This window comes from Cervus canadensis, chromosome 7, assembly GCF_019320065.1.
Source record: "Cervus canadensis isolate Bull #8, Minnesota chromosome 7, ASM1932006v1, whole genome shotgun sequence".
NCBI classification, from domain to species: domain Eukaryota; kingdom Metazoa; phylum Chordata; class Mammalia; order Artiodactyla; family Cervidae; genus Cervus; species Cervus canadensis.
This window is the reverse complement of record NC_057392.1, coordinates 76224655-76249558: the sequence shown is the minus strand read 5'-3', so window position 1 is coordinate 76249558 and position 24904 is coordinate 76224655. Positions and strand designations below refer to the sequence as shown.

The window sequence follows — 24904 nt, the reverse complement described above, 5'->3', positions numbered from 1 at the left end:
AAAAAATAAAAACTGCCTAATTACCGTCAAATGAACATCTAGTAATTTTTGACATTCCATTACGTTGAGGAAGTATTCACTTATATATTATGACGTAAACACGTGTGTCCTACGCCCCGCCCCTCCCTGTTCTGGAACCTGTGGCTGAGGAGTTTCCAGTCTCCCGCTTAGATGCAAGCCGTTCTACAGCAAATTCCTGAAGCCCAGACTTGGTAGGTGCGGCCGACCATTGGGAACCTGAGGTACTTGTTTGTTTTTGTTTTTGTTGTTAAGCTGCGCCTGTGGGGTCCCCTCTCCTACCTATCCGTGGTCTCCAGTCACTTCGCACCTCCCTATTCTCCGACCCCTTCCTCTGGCCGAAATAAATTAAGTTGTTGCTGTGAGAAACCCAGTGTCTGATTTCCTCTCGAGGTAAGATCCTGAGGTAACACATACAGTGCACGAAATACGTAGTAATTTATAAGGAAAAGGTCATTTTAATTTTGACATGGCACTTGATAATTTTATAAGTATCAAATCACGTGTTCAGGAACTAGTTCAGAATTTCAGCTTTGGGACTGGTGCTGGAGCTGGAGTTCGTTCTTGAGTGTTAGGGAGGCGTATTACTGTCCTTTTCTGTTTTATATGACCATGGTAGTAAATTGACTACAAAGACTCTTCATTTCAGGAGGTTATTTTCAGTGATGCTGGTTAGTTGTATGAGCATTAGAATCAAAGAGAAATATAAAATGTTTGCAGTGCTCAGTCAGATGTCTTTGAGCTCCCCAGGGAATGTAGCATGCCAGGCTCCTGTGTCCGTGGGATTTCCCAGGCAAGAATACTGGAGTGGGTCGCCGTCAAGTCGCTCAGTCCTCTCGGACTCTTGGCAACGCTATGGACTGCAGCAGGCCGGGTTCCCTGCCCTTCACCATCTCCAGGACTTGCTCAAACTCCTGTGCATTGAGTCCGTGATGACATGCACCCATGTCATCCTCTTTTCCTCCTGCCTTTCATCTTTCCCAGCATCAGGGTCTTTTCCAATGGAAAGAAACATTAGAGATGTAATGAGTGTGATAAATTCTTCAGTGTACTTTCAAGCCTAACTTGCCATCAGATGATGTACAGAGGTGAGAGCCCTTGAAAATACAATTGAGGTTGCAGTGCTTTCAGCAGTGGTTCATATCTTATGCTTCATGAGAATATTCACACTGGATCAAGCGCAGATGATATTGAATGTGGTCAGGCCGTTGAAAATCTACTCATTCTAAAAGAGTTCATCACCAGTGCCAGGAATGTGAGCAACCTTTTCTCATTGGTGCCCCTTGCACCAGTAGTCAAGTTGTACTGCACCAAACAGTCCTAATGTACTGAAGTTTGAATAGCTTTTAGGTTGTGCCTTAGATTTACCAAATACTTCATGATTTAAATTGCAGGGGATATGGCAAAGCTTCATGTTATTGTTCATTTATCACTAGATGGCAGAATATTTATCGTGAAGAGAAAGCACACAGATGTAAAATGTGTTGCAAGGCTTTTACCCAAAGATCACAAGTTGGGGAACATACTGGAGCCACACATCCCAAATGCAATGAGTGTGGGAAAACCTTTACATTGAGTTCAGGGATTAGGACTTGAGCAATCTGATCATGAGAATGTTCAGTTTCTGACCGTGGAGCCTAGCCATGATGAAAGCTCAGTTTATGAGTCTTTGGGATGGACTGGATACAGACCCCAGGTGCCAAGTCCTAGTGATGGGAGCTTCTGTCATGCTGAGGATTTTGACTCAGCTGTGAGGAAAAGAAAGCCTACGAGATTTCGTATCAAACAGCCTGCTCTGAAACAAACCTAAGTGTGGGAGTTGGCTACTAGAAGTGTATCTAAGAAGATATTGCTATTTTGACATGTGTTTTTGAAAATTAGTGTAATCTGCCGTTTTTAAATATTCTGAAAATGTTGATTTGATCCCATGATTTGATGGGGGTATGGAGTTCATCCATAAATCCCAAATCTTCGGAAGACTGTATTTTTCAGACTTTGTTACCCACATTTGAGAGAATGTTGTTGTTCAGTTGCACAGTCATGTCCGACTCTTTGCAACCCCATGGATGGCAGTATGCCAGGCTTCCCTGTCCTTCATCATCTCCCAGAGCTTGCTCAACCTCATGTCCATTGAGTTGATGATGCCATTCAACCATCTCATCCTCTGTTGTCCCCTTCTTCTCCCACTTTCAATCTTTCCCAGCATCAGGGTCTTTTTTAATGAGTCGGCTCTTCACATCAGGTGACCAAAGTATTGGAGCTTCAGCTTCAACATCAACCCTTCCAGTGAATATTCAGGATTGATCTCCTTTAGGATTGACTGGTTTGATCTCCTTGCAGTCCAAGGGACTCTGCAGAGTCTTCTCCAACACCACAGTTCAAACCATCAGTTCTTTACCACTCAGCCTTCTTTATGGTCCAGCTCCCATATCCATACATGACTACTGGAAAAACCGTCGCTTTACTATACAGACCTTTGGGCAAAGTAATGTCTCTCCTTTTTAATATGCTGTCTAGATTTGTCATCGCTTTAGAAAATAACGATCTAAAATATATTACAACTTGCAAATAGAAAGTGAAAATTTCTAATTATGTTCATACTGAACACATGATCAATTTGAAATTACATTACGGATATTATTTAGTTTAGTGTAATTTCCTAAACAAGTTTTTGGGAAAGATACTTGACAGTCGGGCTTCCCTGGTGGCTCAGACAGTAAAGAATTCGCATGCAATGCACAAGTCCTACCTTCGATCCCTGGGTTGTGAGGATCCCCTAGAGGAGGGCATGGCAACCCACTCAAGTATTCTTGCCTGGAGAGTCCCATGAACAGAGGAGCCTGGTAGGCCACGGTCCATGGGGTCACAAAGAATCCGACACACCTGGGCGACAAAGCACTTCCTCCAAAGTATGGGATAGAGCATTGTAAAGAATAATGCAGTTCTCATCAAAGGAAAAAAAATGTTTTTTTTCTCCTGTTTTGCTTTCTCTTTTTAGGTTATCTATACAAAATTATGGATGCTAGGTAAGCATTGTGATAATCGTTTCACAGTATACATATCAGTTAATTTTTCTCTGTAGCTTAAACTTACACAATCATATTTGCCATTGTAAGAGTTGCTTGTACAACTCCCTTTATGTCACTGTTTAAAGAGTTGGGTTTAGAAAGGGAAATAATTAAAACACGTTGGATAAAAGAAACAATAACACAGTTTATAATCATTTAAAGTGTCTTGCTCTTTTTAAGGCTGTGGTTAGTGACCCAAATGATCACATCCCTCAAGTCCTCCATCTCAGACACCCAGGTACTGACCCTGATTTTGTTGAACTCAGCACTATGCTGACTTTGCTGTTTTGTAGGGTGTCAGTAGGGAATAGCCCATTTCTACCCAGGGAGAGTTCTGTATTTGTAATATACAGACTAGTCCCACTCTTGTTTCTTAAACTGCCCAAGTTCCCAGATCCCTGAATTGCTTCAGCCTCACTAGCAGGATCTGAGCACAACACGCTGTGACAAACAGCTTTTTATTGAGAATAAACCCTTTTAGTCTTAAGAGGAAGGATCTTGGCTTCTGACATAACTTGAAGCTTTTACCTGAGCAGTGTTATGGACTGCAACTTAATCTCGTCAAGGTAACAGGCCCCGCCCCCCTCGGCGTCCCGCCCCTCCCACGAGCAGTGCGCACCGGGTGCTCGCCCTGCCCCTCGCCGGAAGCCGCGGCTGTAATACCAAAAGCCCTTTCACACGGACCCGGAAGTTGGAGCGCGCGGAGCCGAGGTCCCCGAGCGGCGCCTAATGTTCCTTCCTTAGGCGTAAAGGAAGGCGTTCCTTCCAGGGTAAGTTTGTACAGCCCGCCTCCCCACCCCCACCCCCACCCCCGCGCCCAACGCCGGATCACTCGTCCTCAGCGTGTGGGAATTCTCAGCGACCTTAAAACCCTGGCACCTTGTGTTCGGCCCGAATAAACGATGCCGCTGCCGTCGCGGCCCGGTTATCTTTTCGTTTGGGTTTTAAGTGTTTCTGAGGCGGTTTCGGCCCTCGGTCCCCGTGGCCACCAACTCTGGCGACATATTCCTGCTTAAAACCCTTTTTTACCTCTGGCCTCGCCAGGTAAAGCCCTCTCTCAGGAGTTGGGAGTTGCGCCCCTCCCCGGCGCGTCGCCTTCTCGACCGCTGGAGGCAGAGCCCCTCGCCCCTGCTCCCAGCGAGGCCGCGCCCTCTCCCTGGTCCTGGGATTCTGGAGAGCCCGCTCCGCTCCTGAGACCCCTTCCCTCGCAGCTCCTCTGTCCTCCTATCTCCTCGGCCGCTCCTTGTGCCCCGCAGGGGCCCCCTTTCCTGTCAGCCCATCCCTTCACCCCGCGTAGGTAGGTGACCTGGGTCCCTTTTTGACTGCCCTGCAAATGAGGAAGGATGGGCTGGATTGACCTGGAACCTTCCAAGAGAGCCTCTCTATTCATGATGAAAAAGATTGCTTAGATCCTATTTCTCAGCTGACCTCTTAGAATGTTTCTTGTACCAGTGGATAGATATGTGCAATTCTGTATTTTTAAAATATTTTACTGCAATCTTATAATAAAGAATTACCTGCTTGGTATCAGTTTAACCCAACCGTGAAAGAAAAGTTTCTTTTGCTGAGATACATGACAGATGTTCCTGGTGTTAAATGGGATGGGCAATAAGGACAAACCTGGCGCACTTGCCCTTCCCCCTCCCGTTTCATTATTCAGTTATACCCGGTTCTCTTCTCTCAGCTCAGACCTCATAAACACCTTCTCTCTGGACCTGCGGGAGCCCACTTGTAACATGAAGATGAGAGACTAGACCGGAAACTCTGAGCATGAGAAGCACTGACCCCTGAAATGATTAGCCAAAGTGGCTGTGTGTCTGTGTGTGGCAGTTCTGGTTTGGAGGGAGTGTCTGGTGGGAACTAGGATTTTAAATAGATCCCAGTCCTCCCTGAATGAAAAACGAAAAGGATAACTGTAGGATGGAGGCAGGATCACAGGCTACGAATGAGATGACTTCTATGAATAAGGCTTAATCTGAAGGGAGATTTTTTTCACGTCCTGATGTTCAGACCTCCAGTGGCTTTCATTTGTTCTTGGGACTAAAGCTTGACTCCTCGCTGTGGCTCCACAGCCCTCTGTCAAACTCAGGGCCCTGTCAGTGTCTCCAGCCTCATCCTGGGAGCTGACCGTCTGCTCACGGTTCAGCCTGTCGTGGTCTCATTTACCTTTTCTCTGTTTCCAAATACCAAAACCATTTCTGTCTGACATCGTAGTTTCTCACCTTCAAGTCACCCTGGCTCAGGCCCTTTGTCTCCCTTCAAGTCTAGGCTCAGAGAGGTTCCCCATCCCCTCCTAACAGTCTCTCTCATGTTCCCCAGGTTTATTGCCTCTGTATCAGTTGCCATCAGCAGAGATTCTTGCCCTTCTTCATGGGTTGTTTTGAGTCCTTCCTGGTTCCCTTCTTTTTAGGGCTCATAGTGTTCCTCTTCTTCCCAGCGTGGTTGCAGTACCTGATACTGGAAGTGTCTTTAGATGACAGGAGTATGGGTTGGGCTGAATAATCCTCAGGGAAGACCAAGAGAACAGGGCAGGTGATGAAGATGTTTCCCATGTTCTGGACATTGCAGCTGTAATTGATCTTTACCCCATGTGACTACTTGCTTCTTCAAAAGAAGAGCCAAGAAATATAGGAAGTCCTGAAAAGCCCTACAGAACCGGTGTCCTCAAGCAGTGGGCTAATATATCCCCTTGTTTAGTCTGCTGTGTTTAGTCCTCTGTAGCCCCCAGATCTAAGCTCCGTCTATCCAGGGACCAGTCACCATCGTGGACAGCAGCTTTGCCATCTAGGAGTTCATGTGCTCAGTGTCAGCAATTGTGATTTCAGAGCGCTGAGGATGAGCAGAAATCCAAAACCTAATGGGGCAGGAAGGAGATGGGAAATTAGGAGTACTAAAGTTAAGATCTCAGAATGCTTGTTATAAGGTGGTCCTGCTCGGTAGGGATCTCTGGGCCCAACCTGAGAAGAGTGATAAGGTCCTGTGACGTAGGGGATGATGGCTCCAAGAATCAAGGGCAGCACTGCCGCAGTGATCTGCAGCCCGGGGGCTCGTCCTCTAGAAGATGCAGCTGCAACTCTCTTGCTGCCAGGCCAGTGCTGGGTTCTCTGTTACCCACTACTGTCCCTCCCAAAAAAAGCACCCACACAGGCACAGTACAGAAACCACGGAATCTTAACTGCACTGTTGGTGGTAATGTAAATGGTAGTGCTGTGTTGGAAAACAAAATGGAAGTTCCTTAAGAAATTAACATAGAAGAGGCCTACAGTCTGTCAAACCCATTTCTGACAGATATCCAAAGGGAAAGTGATCAGTTTTTCAGGGATATGTCCTCAGTCCCAAAAGTGTGACTTGATTTGCAGTAGCCAAGGCATAGACACAGGCCAGATATCTCTTGACAAAAGAATAGGTAACAAAAGTGTGTTATAGAAATATTTATTATATACTGTATATTCATGAACTATTTTTTCTCTATATATAAATATAAAAATCAAGGGTCCTGCATTTATGCCAAAATGAATGAACCTAGAAAACATTATGCCAGCTTAAATAAGCCTGATGAAGAAGGACAGATATTGTATGTGGAAACTAGAATGTCAAACTCATAGAGCCATTGAGTAATAAGGCTGTTACCAGGAGCTGGGTGGAGGGGGAAATGGGGCACTGTTAGTGAAAGAGTAGAGATTTTCAGTTGTAAACTAAGTAAGTTCTGGGGATCTGAGGTAATGCATGCTGCCTGTAGTGTTTCTATATAATTGAAATTCACCCAGAGAGACATAATACAGTGTACTCATAGGTGGAAGTGTAACTTACTCGACTATAACAATTATTCAGTGTATGAATCTATCATATGATCACTTTGTACACAGTACGTTTATAGCATTTTTGTTAGTTACACCTTAGTAAGGCTAGGAAAGGAAAGGAGACTTGGTGGGTGCTTTTCTCCTCTGAGTGGTGCTCAGTCCAGGCTTCACGTTTCATTGATGAGGCATTTTGCATACCCATGTCTTGTACCCTCTGACCCGAGATTCCCGTTCAGGTAGTTTGTGTTGGTCCACAGCTCGAGAATGTTTAAGATGCCCCAGTTCATTCCAATCTGGATCCCTCACTGAGCATCAGGACTCTTGAGTCCTCTCATTCCTGAGGGCTGAGATCTGGGCTGAGGAGGGGGTGCTCTGTTCTGAGTGGGGACGGATCAGGGCCTGCTGTGTGCTGAGTCCTCACCAGGAGGGGAGTGTGATCCCAGGGAAAGTGTGGGAAAGTCCTGTGTTGGTCTCTCTGCGGGAGTTTGTTGGGGTCCTTTAATGGACCGGAACCTTGTGGTACGGAGTCGACGATAAGAAAGTGAAAGAGAGAAAGAGAGAGAGAGAGAGAGACAAAAAAGACCCGGGGACCTAAGCTCTGGTGGAGCAAAGGTGCTTTAATGATTTTTCTATGAGTATATATAGGCTGCAGTACAAGAAACTTCTTTCGGGAATGATAGAGATCAGAAAACCAAATGTACAGCAACCGTTACCAAGGGAACAAGGGGTAACGTTAGTCACAAGGTCAGGAGACAATCTATATCTCAAGTAAGGGGAAGGAGATTAAGCTGTTTTGTCCTAAGGAGAATGTTTACTAAAGGAGACTCATGCTTGCCTCACACAATGACCTCAGTCCCTGGGAGCAGCGTGCTTTTCCGCTTGAAGAGGGACAAGGACTCATGAGAGACAGCACGTAGGAATCCTCCCGTCAAACATTCCCTGACAGGAGTTGACTGTCCTGAGTCCCTCCTGAGACAGTGGCCACAGGGGACTGTGTGTTCCTCATGGTGAGGGCTTCCCTGTGTGTGTGGTTGGGGCTCAGGAAGGGGATGTGTTGACTCGAAGCATTAAACAGCATGTTTTCACTTTCATGATAGACCTCTGAAGACTTGTGTTGCCTGAGGAAGCCCTGAAGTTGAGGAAGAGGAAAGAACAGGAGTCAGGCATGGCTCTTTCTCAGGTGAGGTCATATTCAGTCTGTCCTTCCTGAAATGCCCTTCTCTGGACTCGCTAATCGTGTCTGACTCTGGAGTGTCCTGTCTGACTCCTGTATACGTACACTCAGCCAGGGCCTTCCCACAGGGCCTGTCGTCTCCACTTAGATCCCATCTCCCCATGACCTGGTGACCTGGCCCTTGTGAGGAGGCTCCCCTGGGCACCGTCCTGGGCAGGGCTTCTCACCCACGGGTTGGAGACGGGGTCTCAGTGCTGTTGGGCAGCAGGGATTGCTTAGGGCCCATCTGGATGCGCTGTCTGCTCTCTGTCAACCAGGGTCAGGAAACTGCGGGTAGAAGTCAGGTATTAATATGCACAATAGCTGGTAAAATCTGGGAATCAGATCAATTGAGACTGTCCTTTCCCTTTTGTGTATCTTGACATCTTTTTAAAATGTTTTTACCAGTTTTCTTTTGGTAGGCTAGTATAGAATCCTGGTGACAAATTCAGCTGAGTACAAGGGATACATTTTTATCATCTGAAACATGCTGAAATACATGTGAATAAAAGGATGATATACAATTGACCAAAAAGTCTGTCAAGAGACAAATGCTGTCATTTCAGTTAATTTTTTATAGATATATATGCATGCATGTGCAAGTCTGTGGTTTAGATAGAAGACATCATGATTTGAAAACTACACATTACCTTTTTTTTCAGTTGAAATTATGTTATCAGTATAATCTGTGGCCTTGAAATTTTCTAAACAATCCTGTTAGCGTTTTAAGTAGTAAGTTGCTAACAGTTGTGTTTCTGTATCCACGTCTATAATGACCTTTCATGCCATTCCACATTGTTCACCTTGGACTTTTTTTTTTCACATTAATACAATATTTATTTGCTTTCCTTCTGTCAAACCCTGAGCCCACCACTGTCCCCAGGCTGCCTGGGGAGTTACAGGAAAGGGAACACACAGGGCAGACACAGGAGAAAGAACTGTGGGAGGTGGAAGCAGCTCCTTCACGTCGTGAGGAAGATGAGCTAGACCACCATCAGGCCAAAGAGCCCCATGGCCTTTGAGAGGGCCAAGCCCACGGCGCAGACGAGCTGCTGTTTCAGAGAAGGGTTCCTGGGTAGCAGTGATGACGCTCCCGCACACGGTCCCACCTCCAGCCCTGGACCCAGCCTCCCCTGCTCTGGCCGCTCCAGCTCCAGGGCACTTGGCTTCTGTGTCAGAGGCCCGTGAAATGGCGCTGGTTTGGAAGCTGCGGCTAGGAATGAGTGAGATGGTCCGGGGACCCGGGGCTGCCACGCTGCCGTGGCCCTCATCGGTCAGTGTCTCCGGTCCTTCACCACCGCGGACAGTGATCACTCAGCAGGCGGGAGGTTCTCCCGATCAGGGACGGGGTGGAGACGAATTCGGCGCAGGCGTCCATTTTCAGGGGATGAAGGCCCGGGGCCTGAGAGCTGCTCCCCCTGCAGAGAAGACAGAGGGGCAGGGAGGAGGCTCACCTTGGACTTCTTTCAAGTTTTCTTTAGGAGCCCTGTGTCAAAGGACTTTTAATGTTCTCTGTATTACTTAACTGTTAGATACTTAAGCTTCAGTTGCTGAGCCCAAGTCTCTGAGTTCAGGTGCTTCGTGTAACATTTCTAACCTTCTTGATCTGAGTCGAGTTTCTCAGCGTGTCTGCGACACAGTTTTTCTTCTGTAAGGTGGGAACAGATCGTTCTTCAATGAGCTATTATATTGATGACAGGTTCTTTCCTGTAAAGTACTTATTTAATGTTTAGAGTAATACTACAGTAATTTAGAGTAACAAGAAGCCTTCAAACACTTTTGGTCCTTGCTGCTATTACCGTCATAAGTGAAAAATTTGACCTTTTCATTAAAAGTGCTGTGGCTTCATCATCTCTGAACACACCACTCATGCTGTACCTCATCTGGATAATGAATTGCGCTCACTGGGTAGAACATAATATCTGACACTTCTGTATAGCCAATACAGTGTTGAGTTTTATTTATATATAGTTCATGGATTTTGAACAATGATGAAAAATCCATATTAATTGGAGGATCTCATAAGGTCTTATGAAAAAGCATAAGAAATTAAAATTAGAGATCCATGATTTCTCCAGATACCCCTGCATGGATCTGTTAGAACACATACTTCAACCAAGTCCATTCTTACCCCTTAAATACCCTTTCTCTTTTGCATGAAAATGAGAACTTTTCATGGCCCTTTTGGTGACATGTGGTTTCATTTCAGGAACGACTGACCTCTGAGGATGTGGCCATTGAATTCACTCAGGAGGAGTGGGAATTCCTGGACCCTGCTCAGAGGGCCTTGTACAGGGATGTGATGCTGGAGACCTACAGGAACCTGCTGTCTGTGGGTGAGGATGACTTGCTTCCAGAGCTGCCGTTGGGTATCTGCATTTTCCCTGTGTGCCCCTTGGGAGGCCCTGATGTCTTTCATCTGAGCGTTCTGGTGACTCGGGTATGACACAGCTTCACAAGGTTAAACTGACCCTCTTCAGATGCTGTGTCTGTCTCATGTCACATGTGAGGTTGTCCCAGAGCTTAATTATGTCCAAAGCTCACTGGCAAATGTTAAAAGAAAACACTAAAAAACCCGATTTCCTATTTTCTACCTTTGACCTTTGGCTCAGTGTTTAGAAAAATGCACAGCACTTTAGATTTCTTTTTTCTGATTACCCTGAATATCCATTTCTTCTTGTTTTGCTTATTTGTTTACTTTTTTTGGCTGCACCATTCTGCGTGTGGGATCTTAGTTCCCTGACTAAGGATCAAACCTGCACCCGCTGCATTGGAAGTGCAGAGTCTTAAGCACAGGATCACCAAGGGAGTCTCAGAATTTCTGTTTCTGATCTGAATATTATCTCCACATTGGAGCAGGAGAAAAGCTCTGGACAGTGGAGAGTGATGTAAAAATAGCCAAAGATACAATGTATAAAGAAAAAGTATCTCAAAAGGGCTGTTTCTTTCTCTTTAGGAGTGGGACATGCTGGTTGATTGGCTCCTCTGTGTTTGTTACTTCGGAAGATGTAAGAAGAGTGGGTAGAGAGATGGTCTTTTTGATGCTAGATCCTACAAGGGGAGCATATGTGAATCTCGCGGGCTCTTAGCTTGTCGTCTTTAGGTCGAGCGCATGGTCCCATCTCAAGATCCTGTAATGTCTGACCTTCCTGTTGTATTAGTTTTACTCTTGTACTGCTCTAGCCAGTCTGGGATTGTCAACTGTTCCCAATGTTACATTCTGCTTACTTTGTATCATTTTACTTCTTAAATTTCTTTGAAATATATTCCTGAGGGTCTGAAATTTAATCTGGTTTCCTTGCTGTGATAATCCACCTATGTTTAATTGGCCGCCTCTGGTGAGTCTCTGTGGAGTGGATTTCCTAGGTAACAGAAAACTGTGATGGAGACACTATTAATATCATTTTCTTGCTCTGTTCAAAGTCACCACTTGAAGCTATCCAGTAGAGTAGTCAGTATCTTACAGGATTGTGAGAGAGAAAGTATCACGAGCGCCTGACGCATCTTTCCAGGTGATTTTCTGGCTTTGGAGACTCTGTCAGGGCACCGTGACTCTGTTGTTCATGTATATCAAGGAGCATATATTTTAGCCTCTGTAAATGGTATGGGAATTTATCCCAGGACAACTTTGTCCCAGTTCACATTCTCATATCTATGAGGCTGTTGGCTGCGCTGTTGTTCTGTGCATTGTAAGTATTTTTTTATTTTATCATTGAGTTCAAATTTTGCTACTCTTAGTGTTTCTGTTTTGTATTTGCAATGCGTTGGATGGTTGATTGGGGAATGGTCCCTACAGTGGAACTGGTGATCAGGCCCTCTTAAAATTCTTTGTATATTCTTTGTACTCATTTACTATGAGATGTATGATTTCCACATATTTTCTCTTTTACTGTTGATTGTCTTTTCAAACTCACTGCACTTTAATGGACAGTAGTTTATAATTTTGATATAGTTCACTTTATTAATATCTGGTTTTATTTTATGACTTGTGCTTCTGGTGTTATATCTGGTAAATCATTTGTGGGTCCAGTTTCCAGTAACATTTCCTGCACATTTACTTCTAGGGGTTTTATACATTTGGGACTTAGGTTTAGGTCTTTGAACCATGTTGAGTTCACTTTTGTCTTTAGTGTAAGATAATGTTCCAAGTAAATTGTTTTGCTGGTGGGTATTCAGTTTTGTCAACATGTCTTGTTTCATAGACTGCTTCCCCCATTTAGTAGCTTTTACACCCTTGTGAAACATCGTTTGAACATCTCCGCAAGAGGTGTTTCTGTTTTTGTTTTTGTTTCAACCATTCTTTTTAAGTATGCTGCTGCTGCTGCTAAGTCGAGTCAGTCGTGTCCGACTCTGCGACCCCACAGATGGCAGCCCACCAGGCTCCTCTGTCCCTGGGATTCTCCAGGCAAGAACCCTGGAATGGGTTTCCATTTCCTTCTCCGATGCATGCATGCATGCATGCTAAGTCGCTTCAGTTGTGTCTGACTCTGTGCGACGTCACAGACGGCAGCCCAGCAGGCTCCTCTGTCCCTGGGATTCTCCAGGCAAGAACACTGGAGTGGGTTGCCTTTTCCTTCTCCACTTTTTAGGTATAGTTAATTTACAGTGTTGTTTTTCAGTTACACGGCAATTTACAAGATACTTAATATAGTTCCCTGAGCTATATCGTAGGTTCTTGTTGTTTATCTATTTTGTATATATATTAGTTTGTATAGATTCAGATTCCTAATTTATCTTTCTCTTTCCTGCCCCCGCCACCATCCTGCACTATCCCCTTTGGTAAGCATAAGTTTGTTTTTTATGCTGGTGAGTTTATTTTGTGAATAAGTTCATTCGTATCATTTATTTCAGTTCAAGATATACTATCCTATGATATTTGTCTTTCTCTGTCTGATTTCACTTAGAATACTCCCTCAGTCTATATTGCTGCAAAAGGTGTTAGTTCATTGTGTTTTATGCTGTGGAGGTGGCAACCCACTCCAGTGTTCTTGCCTGGAGAATTTCATGGACAGGGGAGTCTGGTGGGCTGCAGGCCATGGGGTCTTAAAGAGTTAGACACGGCTGAGCTACTTTCACTTCACAGTATTCCCTTGTATATATGTAACACATATTCTTTATCCCTTTGTCAGTGAACATTTAGGTTGCTGCCATGTTTTGTCTGGTATAAACAGTGCTGCTAAAAACATTGGGGTGCATGTATCATTTTGAGTTAGTTTTCATCCTTTCTGGATATATGCCCAGGATTGGAATTGCTGGTTCATGTGATAGCTCTATTTTCAGTTCTTTATGGAACCTCCATGCTCTTCTCCAAAGTGGCAGTACCAATTTATGTTCCTTCCAACAGTGTAGGAGGGTTCTCTTTTCTCCACACCCTCTCAACCATTTATTGTTTGTAGACTTTTTGATCGTTGTTATTGTGACCACTGTGAGGTGATTTTGATTTGCATTTCTCTGATAAGTAGAGGCGTCGAACATCGTTTCAGGTGACTGTTGGCCATCTGTTTGTCTCCTTTGAAGAAATATCTGTTTTGATCTTCTGCCCAGTTTTTGATTGGGTTATTTGTTTGTTTGTTTGTTTGTTTTGATATTAAGCTGTATGAACTGTTTGTATATTTGGAAATAAATCCCGTATAGGTAGCATCATTTACATATATAGTCTCCTAGTCCAAAAGTTGTACTTTTGTTCTCTTTTTGGTTTCCTTTGCTTTGCAAAAAGGTTTTAAATTGCATTAGATCTCATTTGTTTGATTTTGCTTTTCTTACCATGACTCTAAGAGATAGATCCAAAAAAACTGCTGACATTTATGTCAATGTTTTGCATTTGTTTTCCACTATGAATTTAATAGTATCTGGTCTTGCATTTAGATGTTTAATACATTTTGAGTTTATTTTTTATGTGGTGTTAGAGAATGTTGTAATTTCATTGTTTTTCATGTAACTATCCATTTATCCCAGCATTACTTATTAAAGAGACTTCTTCATTCTATATTCTTTCCTCCTTTGTTATGGAATAATTGACTATAAGTAAATTGGTTTATTTCTGGGTTTTCTATCCTGTTCCACTGATCTGTGTCCTGTTTTGTGCCGTTATCATATTACTGTGATGAGTGTAAGTTTGTGGTTTAGTCTGAGTCAGGGAACATCATTCCTTCAGCTCTGTTCTTCCTTCTCAAGATCATTTTAGATACCAGAGTGTTTTGTATTTTGGTGCAAATTAAATTTTTCTTTGTTTTATGTAATATGTCATTGTTAATTTGATAAGGGTTGCATTGAATATGTAGATTGCCTTGGATAGTATGGTCATTTTGACAGTGTTACTTCTTTCAGTCCAAGAACATGGTATACAATTTCCATCTGTTTGTGTCATCTTTGGTATCAGTCATCAGCTTCTTACAGTTTTATGAGTACAGTTCTTTTGACTTTTTAGATAGGTTTATTGCTTAGAATTTTATTGTTTTCTATGAGATGGTGAATGGGATTGTTTGACTAATTTCACTTTCTGATTTATCATTATCAGTGTATAGAAATGCAGCAGTTTTCTTTATATTTAGTGTCCAAGAAGTTTACTGTGTTCATTGATGAGGTCTAGTAGTCATCTGGTGGCATCTTCGGGATTTTCTGTGTGTACCATCAGAGTGACAGTTTTACTTCTTTTTTATTTTTCTAAACTTCAGTTCCTTTTATTTCTTTTTCTTTTCTGATTGTTGTGGCTAGGACTTCCAAAAATATGTTTAATACAAGTGGAAATAGTGAACATTCTTGTCTTGTTCATGGTGTTAAGGGGAGTGCTTTCAGTTTTTCCCTGTTGAGTATGATGTTAGCTGTGTGTTTGACATATACAGTCTTAATTATGTTGAGGTAGGGTCCATCTGTGCTGACTTTCTGAAGGGTTCTTATCATAAATGGCACTTGAATTTTGTCACAATCTTTTCTGCATCTATTGATGATCATATGGTTTTTAGTCTTCAACTGTTAATGTGGTGTATCATTCTGAATAATTTGTGGATATCGAGAAATCTTGCATCCCTGCTATAAATCCTACTTGATCATGGTTTATGATCCTTTTATGTATTAGAAACTGTTTGAATCTACTCTTTTGAACTCAGGGAAAGTCTAGGAGAATAAAGTCTTTTTCTACAAACGCAAAAGGCTCAGAAAGGCTTTTGTAACTGGGAAGGTCCTCCAGAGTCAGTTTCAATCCCTCCTTTTCTTTGATACTCCTCGATCTTGAGATGAACATGTGTGGAAGAAGAAATGAAGTAAATGTCCAATAGAGAGGTTAGTCATACTTGGCAGAGGAACCCAGGTTTAGATAGCCTTTTCCTGGATGTTCCTTCTGATTTCTGCTAATAAGATTCTTACACAATGTCCTGGAATATTGTGTATGTTTTTCTTGAATATAAGCATTCCATTGTAACTCACAAATTTCACAGTTGGATACCTTACATTGTAAATAGTATTATCCTGCTTTCTCCATATATCACAGTCACTCTTAAAATCTCTCTTGTTTCTGTCCCGTACCCATAGTATAATGCCCATAAACTTGCTGAACCAGTTCTTTTCTTTTCAGGTCAGTATATTAGTTTGCGCTCTCAGTTATTTTCACAAAGACATGCAGTCCCAAGCTGATATCTGACATCAGCCTGTGTACCCTATGCTCCACGCAGGCCCTCTGTTAGTCCTGACCATTCCTCACATAGTACCTTGATATGGATGGAAACATTATTCTTACCTACCGCATCCCTCCACCTTCTACATGCTCTCACTGTAAAGATAATTTTTGGTCATTTATTGAACAAGTTTCTCAGGACATGACCTCAATCACTCTGTGCATCCATGATGACTCACAAACCATTTCGAGATGGGATGGTGAATAATAGTTAAACAGACTACTTCTGTCTTGTATCTTCCTTGGTATTTTCTTTCTAAGTTCCTTGTTGTTGTTGTTTTTCTTTTTAATATTTTCTAATCTACTCCTTGGTGGGTAGTCATGTTTACAAATAAGTATTCCCAGTCTGTATGTTCAGATTCATCTCCTGGTTCTCTTACCACTTTGTGGGCCAATTAGGTGTGTTTCCTGCTCTGATTAGAGAAAAACATGTTAATTTACCTGAAGCCTTTTAAAGCAAATTAGTGCTGTCCGTTGGCTTACAGTAGTGCATGTTTTATAGTAAATACTCAAAATTTACCTGTTTACAAAAGGTAATATCTGTATTCTGTCATGTTCTTTATGATATGACTTTATCTACATTATATCTTTTTAAAATTTTATTTTTTAATTGGAAGAATAATTACTTTACAGAATTTTGTTTTCTGTCAAACCTCAACTACATTATATCTTGTATGCTTTTCACTTGCAACATTTTTCAGCAATATTGTGTTTGGCCCTAGTCAATAAGTACACAAAGCACTCGCTTTTTATTTATTACATTTTGGTGCCAAAAACCAGGTAATTAAGAACAGTGCATGGCTAGAGATTAGCCTTCCTTGGTGGCTCAGTGGTAAAGAATTCACCTGCTAATGCAGAAGATGCAGGTTTGATCCCTGAGTCAGGAAGATCCCATGGAGAAGGAAATGGCAACCCACTCCATTATTCTTGCCTGGGAAATCCCATGGACAGAGGAGTCCAGTGGGTACTGTCCCCGGGGTTGCAAAGACTCAAACACAACTGAGCAACTGAACAACAACAACATAGGCAGGGATTGCTTTGGTTCTTGGCTGTTAGAAAACTGGTGAATATTTTACGTCTCAGTTTATGTATCATTTACAGATGATGGTCCTTTAGTGTGTATTCTGCACTACAGCTGACACATACTACTTGTTAACATTGTAAAATGCCTTTCTTTTTGGGTACGTAGTTCTATAGCAGATTTAGAAAACTGTTGTTTCCAAAAAATTGTTTTAGTCATATTCTTCATTTTCTCATTTCTTTTCAGTTGTTAACAACCAATTATGAATAGTTAATTATTAATTGGGTAAGCTTGGTTTTGGATTATTTACTGTTACAATATATAATATATTGTTTAGAATTTATTTGTGTACAGTACGTATGCAAAATACGTATACAAAGTGATAGTGTAATATTTTTCTTTTCAATTTGAGACAACTGTCGATTGATACGTTCCTAGAGGTCCTCATAGAAAAATACTCTGTTTTTGAGAGTGGGCATAAGATTGTCCAATATGAGTGTGTTTGGCATATGGTTTTTAAAACTAGGTTACCTTAATGGTGAATTTATGTTATCATGCTTTCTTAAGTTAAGAATTCTATTCCTTTAGTGTTTCTAAAGACTTAAGGTCATCATTGTTGTGTGTCATAACTTGGTGTAAGTATTACTTTTGGTGTAATAGATGTTGAACATGAAACATTTGGTTTTGAATCATTGTCAGCAGGATACCTATGGTTCTTTTTATCTTGTAGATATCTCTCCTACACATGTGATCAAGCATTTAGAACCCAAAGTGAACAGTGATAAACGAGAGCCACTCCAAACATTGATGCTGGGAAGACCTGAAAGCTATGAAATCAAACATTTTCATCTTTGGGAAACTCAGGAAAATATGTGTGACTTTGAGTGTCAGGGGAGAGATGACAAAAGAAATCAGAAAGGAGCACCTGTAAGCCTTGATGGAAATGTGCCTGATGGAAGAGATTCACATGATAGAAAGGATGCAGGAATCACGCCCTTTGGAAACAGGCTTGGGTTTAACTTTCAGGATAAACTGCAGATACTTCAAACTGGTGGGATAACTTCTGAATATAACGAAGTTGAGAGTTCTGTCAACAACAGTTTGTCATTTTCACCACTTCAAAGAAGTCCTCCTTGTGTCCAAACCAGTGTTTCTAATATATATGGGGATGATTTTATGAATCCTTCAGTAATAACACAAGACCTCAAAGCACACAGGGTAAAACCTTACAAATGTGATGAGTGTGGGAAAGCCTGTCTTAAGGGCTCATGCCTCATTAAACATCAGGCCATCCACACAAGAGAGAAACTACATAAACGTGAAGTCGGTGACAAATTGTTTGATCAAAGTTCACAGCTTGCACGTCATTTGAAAATTCATTCTGAAGTGAAATGTTACAAATGTAATGAGTGTGGCAAAACCTTTAATGATAGCTCCACCCTTGCTAGACATCAGATAATCCACTCAGGAGCAAACTTACATAAGTGTGATGTATGCGATAAAATCTTTGGTCAGAATTCATTCCTTGTAAGTCATCGGACTATCCCTGCAAGAAAGAGAAGTTGCCAATGTAATGAGTGCGGCAAAACCTTTGCTGACAGCTCAAAGCTCAGGAGACATCAGAAAATTCATACAGGAGAGAAATTATTTAAATGTGATATATGTGACAAAGTCTTCAGCCAAAATGCATACCTTGCTGATCATCAGAGGGTTCATACTGGAGAGAAACCTTACAAATGTAATGTGTGTGGCAAGCACTATAGTCACTCTTCACAGTTCAGAAGGCATAAGAGATTTCATACTGGAGAGAGACCTTACAAATGTGATGAGTGTGGAAAGACCTTTCGTGTAAAGTCAGTCCTTTTAAGTCATCAGACTGTTCATACTGGAGAGAAACCTTACAATTGTGATGAGTGTGGTAAGGCCTTTCGTGTAAAGTCAGTCCTTTTAAGGCATCAGACACTTCATACTGGTGAGAAACCTTACAGTTGTGATGAGTGTGGCAAGGCTTTTCGTGTAAAGTCAGTCCTTTTATATCATCAGACAGTTCATACTGGTGAGAAACCTTACAAATGTGATGAGTGTGGCAAGGCTTTTCGTGTAAAGTCAGTCCTTTTAAGTCATCAGACAGTTCATACTGGTGAGAAACCTTACAGATGTGATGAGTGTGGCAAGACCTTTACTTCCAGCTCACACCTCAGGAGACATGAGAAAATTCATACAGGAAAGAAATCATTTAAATGTGATATATGTGACAAAGTCTTTAGCCGAAATGAATACCTTGCTGGTCATCAGAGGGTTCATACAGGAGAGAAACCTTACAAATGTGATGAGTGTGGCAAGCACTTTAGTCAGCATTCACAGATTATAAGTCATAAGAGATTTCATACTGGAGAGAAACCTTACAAATGTGATGAGTGTGGCAAAGCCTTTCGTGTAAAGTCAACCCTTTTAAGTCATCAGACAGTTCATACTGGTGAGAAACCTTACAAATGTGATGAGTGTGGAAAAGTCTTCGGTCAAAAACCACATCTCCGCCTTCATTGGAGAATTCATACTGGAGAGAGACCTTACAGATGTAATGAGTGTGGCAAGTTCTTCAGTCGAAATTCACACCTTACAAGTCATCGGAGAATACATATAGAGAAACCTTTCAAATGTTTCGAGTGTGGAAAATCCTTTACTCAGGTCTCAGCACTCTCTAAACATCAGAAAATCCATACATGAAAAAAACTTAGGTGAATGTGGTATATGGTAGAAGTCTTCAAAATTCAAAGTTCAAACTTCACACCCTACTGTTGGTCAGAGAATTCATACTACTGAAGAACCATACAAATATGATGAGTGTGGCAACCTCTTAGGCTTCATGAGAAAATTCATACTGGATAGAAGCCAGATATGTATGTATTTATTAGTCAGGTCTTTAGAACATGAATTCATTCTAGAAAGATTCCTCACCAGTTTCACAAATGTGGAAAAAAAAAACCCTGTCCTCACAGCTCACATCTTGCCAGTAGTATCAGAGTATTTATCCTGTAGAAAACACACAGCAATGTAATGTGTGTGGCAAGGATCTTACCCAAAAGTCACAAGACAGGAACATAATGGGGCCATACTTCCCAGACTCAGTGGTTGTGACAAATCTTTACCTTTTTCACTTTATGTATTCTCTGATGACTTTAGTTCAGGTAGTCAGCAACTGTAATAAGTCCATATTTGAAGAGAAGCTATAGAGATCTTTTCGTATAAAAGAAACCCGAATTTTAACTCCAGAAAGATGATTCTTTGGGACAGTAATCCAGCATCTTTTTGGTCTCCTGGCTTTCTGAATAAAGTCAATATTCCCTGCCCAACAAGTAATCTCTCAGTTTTTTGGCCTGTTGCATGGTGAGCTCTAAGAGCTTGGCTTTGGTAATACATTGATCAAACGCATTTGCTACATGTGTTTCATGATGGTCTCTGGGAAGGAATCAGTGAGATGAAGGGGCCAACTTCATTAGGTACGATTCATTCAGATCCGTGTTTTCTGGAAAAACACACAGCCTGAATTATGAAATTCAGTAGTGTGTGTGAATTAGGAACAGGGAGGGCAGAAAATAATGTAAACCTAAGACATGACTCATCATGGTCAGTAGGATCTGGAAGCCTTTCCATACATAGTCCAGCCTGTTATAAAACATAATATTCTACCAACTGACCTTGAGAAGAGTAGTCAAGATGTTAAAAGGACTGGGCTTTTCGTAGGAGGAGAGGGACAGTTACCAGGGACCAGTGGTGTGCTAGGAACAATGCATAGGAAAAGGGTCATGTTCTCCATTGGATAGAAATAACTGTTGTATGTATGATTAAAGAAGAGTTACTCTTATTTATGAAAATTGAAGACAGAGCTGTCCCGGTCTTTGTAGACTGGGACCTGGGGACTGGAGTCAACGAGAAGAGGGACGCAGGGGACCCAAGTCTCGAGTGAGACAAGGGTGCTTTATTTGCAGAAACGCATGGTTATGTATCTTCATACAAGGCAGCTTTAAGGCAGTAAAAAAATTGAGCAGAAACAAAGCCAAGCAAATAGTAATCTTCAAAGGCCCAGAAAGCATTCCATATCCTGAGTAAGAGGAGCATAACTGAATAGATTACCTTTAAGTAAAAGGTCACTGAAGGGAGTCACTGAAAGGAATCCAAGCAAGTGCCCTTTCTCATGATCTCAGTCCTGAGAACTGCGTGCAGCTCTGCTCTTTCCTGTTTTCCAGGAACTGATAAGGAATAGAGAGTCCTTGAGAAACGGCAGACAGAAGAAGAAAATAACATATTGGATCTCTTAAAGTTGAATGTCCCCTGACAGTTCCCCCTTTTTTATTATTTCATGATTGGGGGTGACTGTTGATACTTTTTGTGGAAAAGGCCCTGACCAATTGAGTTTGTTTAGTCTGAACAATTTTAGTTAAAGGCATTGGTTTATTACAAGTGTAATCACCAGGATAATTATCAGTGTTAATAGTTCCAGGTGCAATACTATGCGTAATGCCTTGAAACCATCTTCGAGGGTCTAGCCCAGATAATTGAGCAGCGAGCTGTTCAGCTAAGGTTTCCAAATTGTTGGAAGAGGGTAGACTCTGAGAGCAGGTTTCAAGGATTTCCTTTTGCAGCAATTGTACATATAAGGAAGCATTGTCATGTATATTTTACAAATGAAATTTGATTTGTTCCGAATTGTAAGCACTATGGTTGAACCGAAGAGGAGTGATACAAAATTGAGTCGAATTCCAATCAATTTAATAATACTTGTTTTTGTGAATCTATTAATTGATCTCCAGCCCATTGGATGGCTGTTTTTAATTCCTGAATTTTATCCTGAACTTTTTCGTCTATCTGAACCTGAGTGACCCATATAGTATGAGCATCTTTAGTCCAATTTTGAATAAAGTTTTGTGTTTGATTTGAAGTTTGTAAAGCAATGTCTGTGACAGCAGCAGTGATGCCAATGGCTATCAACCCCAAAATGCCAAGAATCAACCATCTCGTTGCAGTAATTTAGTGAGTAACTGGGAGGCAGGTCTTGCCATCGGACCCTCTTTCCAGGGCTATTGGCGATCTCCTGGCAACCACAGACTACATCGAGATCAAAGAATCAAAAGGGATTTTTTAGAGAAATAGAGAAATTAAGACAAGTATACAATTTGCAGTCTATATAAGCCTCAGAACATAAAGTCTTATTAAATTTTAAGTTTCCTATGGCTATAACAAAAGGAAGGGGAACACAAGCTTGTATAAAATATGAATGATTATAATGGAAGGAATAGTTACTATGACTATGACCAGTCCAAGTTCCAAGTTTTTCAGTGTTTGTAGCAAGTTTCCAGATGTCCCATTGTTCAGGCCCAATTCGTTTAATGAGGCTGTTTTGTGGGCAAGGAGGTGCCATTCCGCTGTAAAGCCAGCCAAGGAGTCCTTTGTCGTGAAAGTGTTCCATTGAACTGTTGGTAATCTTCCATGTTACTTGAGTAACATAATCACACATAGTACTGTTAATATCATCTGAGCAGTTAGATAACCACATACCATAGGGTCCCCAATCAACAATGGTGTAACTGGCCACAAACATTAATTTCCATGCTTTAGCTTGACATGTATCTCAATGAACAGGAGTATATTTAAAATCCTTATAAGTAAATCCCTTCCAACTTTTGTCCTTTTCCTAGAGTTTTGGTAGTATTGACATGGTTCTCATAAGAGGATAGGGCAGTAAACAGTCTAAACAATGTGCGGAAGTTCTTTTTTCGAGGCAGGATGAAAGCCCTCGTTTGTCGACTAACATTAATACATAATTCTGCTGGGCCCATTCATGAAGGAAGGACTTCGTAGCCTAGAGAAATGTTAATTAATCTTCCTTCTTCCTCAGTCTGAGAGCGCCCCTCCAAACTCCAAGGAGGAGGCGTATGTACTGAGTCTTTAGTGGATACAACTGGTCCTATATCTGTCTGTTCTACAACCTGCAATAAAGGGGGATTAGGTATATAAGCCCAATAAGTGTGATTAATCAAGTCAGCCTGAGCGGGGGAAGCAAAAGCAAGCATAGCGACAAAAATATTTTCTGGATTCCGAGGCATTCCCTGTTGAGAAACCAGATTTTCAGCTTGATTAATAAGGGTTTTTATCTGTCCCCAAGTGGAGAGGTCATAAGTTCAATTACCTCGAGTGCAGCATTTGTTGGAAATTTATAAAGTTGCCATGGCTTCTACTGGAAACTCCTTCTCCTGGTGATTTTGCTGTTTCTTCTCTATCTTGAATGCCGGTGGCTTCCCTGGGGCGGATCTTCCGAAGAGGGAGCCAGCTGATTTCTTTGGGTCCATCTGGAGAAATACAAGCATACCCCTTTCCTTGTAATATTAATTTTCCAGATTGCCATTGTTGAGTCAACCCGCCTTGATACCAGATGGGCAGAGGAAGGGAGGTATCCTTCAATGCCTCAAAATCTTTTTCTGCTTTTATCAAAATATCCCCTTGCGGTAAGTTTAAAAAATTTAAAACAAATAAAGCTGTATTAACAATAGTTGTAGGATTAAAGAATATATTGCATTGCAATCTGTTCGGGTCCTTTAATGGACCGGAATCTGGCTTTCCGGAGTCAACAATAAGAAAGTGCAAGAGAGAGAAAGAAAGACACGGGGACCCAAGCTCTGATGGAGCAAAGGTGCTTTAATGATCTTTCTGTGAGTATATGTGGGCTGTTGTACAAGAAATTTCTTTCGCGGATGATAAAGATCATAAAGCCAAAGGTACAGCAACCCTTAACAAGGGAACAAGGGATTAATAATGGTCACAAGGTCAGGAGACAATCCATATCTCAAGAAAGAGGATCGAGACTGAGCAGTTTTGTCGTTAAGGAGAATGTTTACTGAAGGAGATTCAAACATGTCTCATGCTATGACTTCAGACCTGGGAGCGGCATGCCTTTCCACTGGTTTCTGAGAACAGAAACTGATAAGGAACAGGATTTAGGAGAAACAGCACGTAGGAATCCTCCTGTTCAACATTCACTGACAATTCCCCCTTATTTATTTACAATATTTGTTAAAAAGGGTTCTGACCATTTGAGTTTCTTTTAACAATTTTTGCATGAAGGCAATGGTAAACAACAAATACAATCATCAAGACAATCACCCAGATTACAGTTCCAGACCTGATGCTGTGAGTAATGCTTTAAAACTATCCGCGTGCCTCTAGCCCAGATAATTGATCAGCTAGTTGTTCAGCTAGTTTCCAAATTAGTGGAAGAGGGCAGATTTTTAGAAAAGGTTTCAAAGATTTCTTTTTGTAATACTTGTACATTTAGAGGGGAATTATCATGTATGTTTTGTAAATGAAATTTGATTGGTTCCCAGTTGTAGGTACTATTATTGACTTGAACAGGAGTAACACAAAATTGAGTAGAATTCCAATCACATTTTAGCATCACCTGTTGTTGTACATCTATTTATTGATCTCCAACCCATTTGATGGCTGTTTTTAGTTCCTGTATTTCATCTTGAATATCCTCATCTCTCTGAGCCTGAGTGGCCCACATAGTATGAGGATCTTTAGTCCAATTTTGGATAAAGTTATGTGTTTGAATTGAGGTTTGTAAAGCAACACCAGTGACGGCAGCAGTGGTGCAAATAGCTGTTAATCCCAGAATGCCAAGAATCAGCCATCCGATGAATCGTTTAGATCACCGGAGCAGTTTAGTAAGTAACCAGGAAGCAAGTCCAGCCATGGGACCTTCTTCCCAGGGCCACTGGAGATTGATTGGTAACCATAGACTACGTCAAGATCGAAGACTCAAAAGGGATTCATTTCTTAAGGAAACAGAAGAGATAAGTATATAATTTGCAATTTATACAAGTTTCAGAATGTAAAGTCTTACTGAATTGTAAACTTCCTATAGCTAGAATACAAGGAAGGGGAACATAAGCTTGTATGACATATGATTGATTATAACGAAAGAAATAGTTTCTATGACTACGATTGGTCCCTGTGAAATGTCCAGTCCAAGTCCCAAGTTCTTCGGAGCTCACAGCAAGTTTCCAGATGTCCCATTGTTCAGGCCCAATCTGTTTATCGAGGACGATTGGAGGACGA

At 41.6% G+C, this 24904-nt stretch overlaps 1 protein-coding gene and 2 pseudogenes across 1 annotated transcript in view; 2 read left to right on the top strand and 1 right to left on the bottom strand.

Annotated features, from left to right (window-relative positions):
- The window catches only part of LOC122444969 (zinc finger protein 610-like), a 93122-nt gene that overhangs the window by 46390 nt on the left and 21828 nt on the right, over positions 1-24904 (top strand). The window lies entirely within an intron of this gene.
- LOC122444762 lies at positions 182-19531 on the top strand (annotated as a pseudogene).
- Positions 9083-9531, bottom strand: LOC122445127 (annotated as a pseudogene).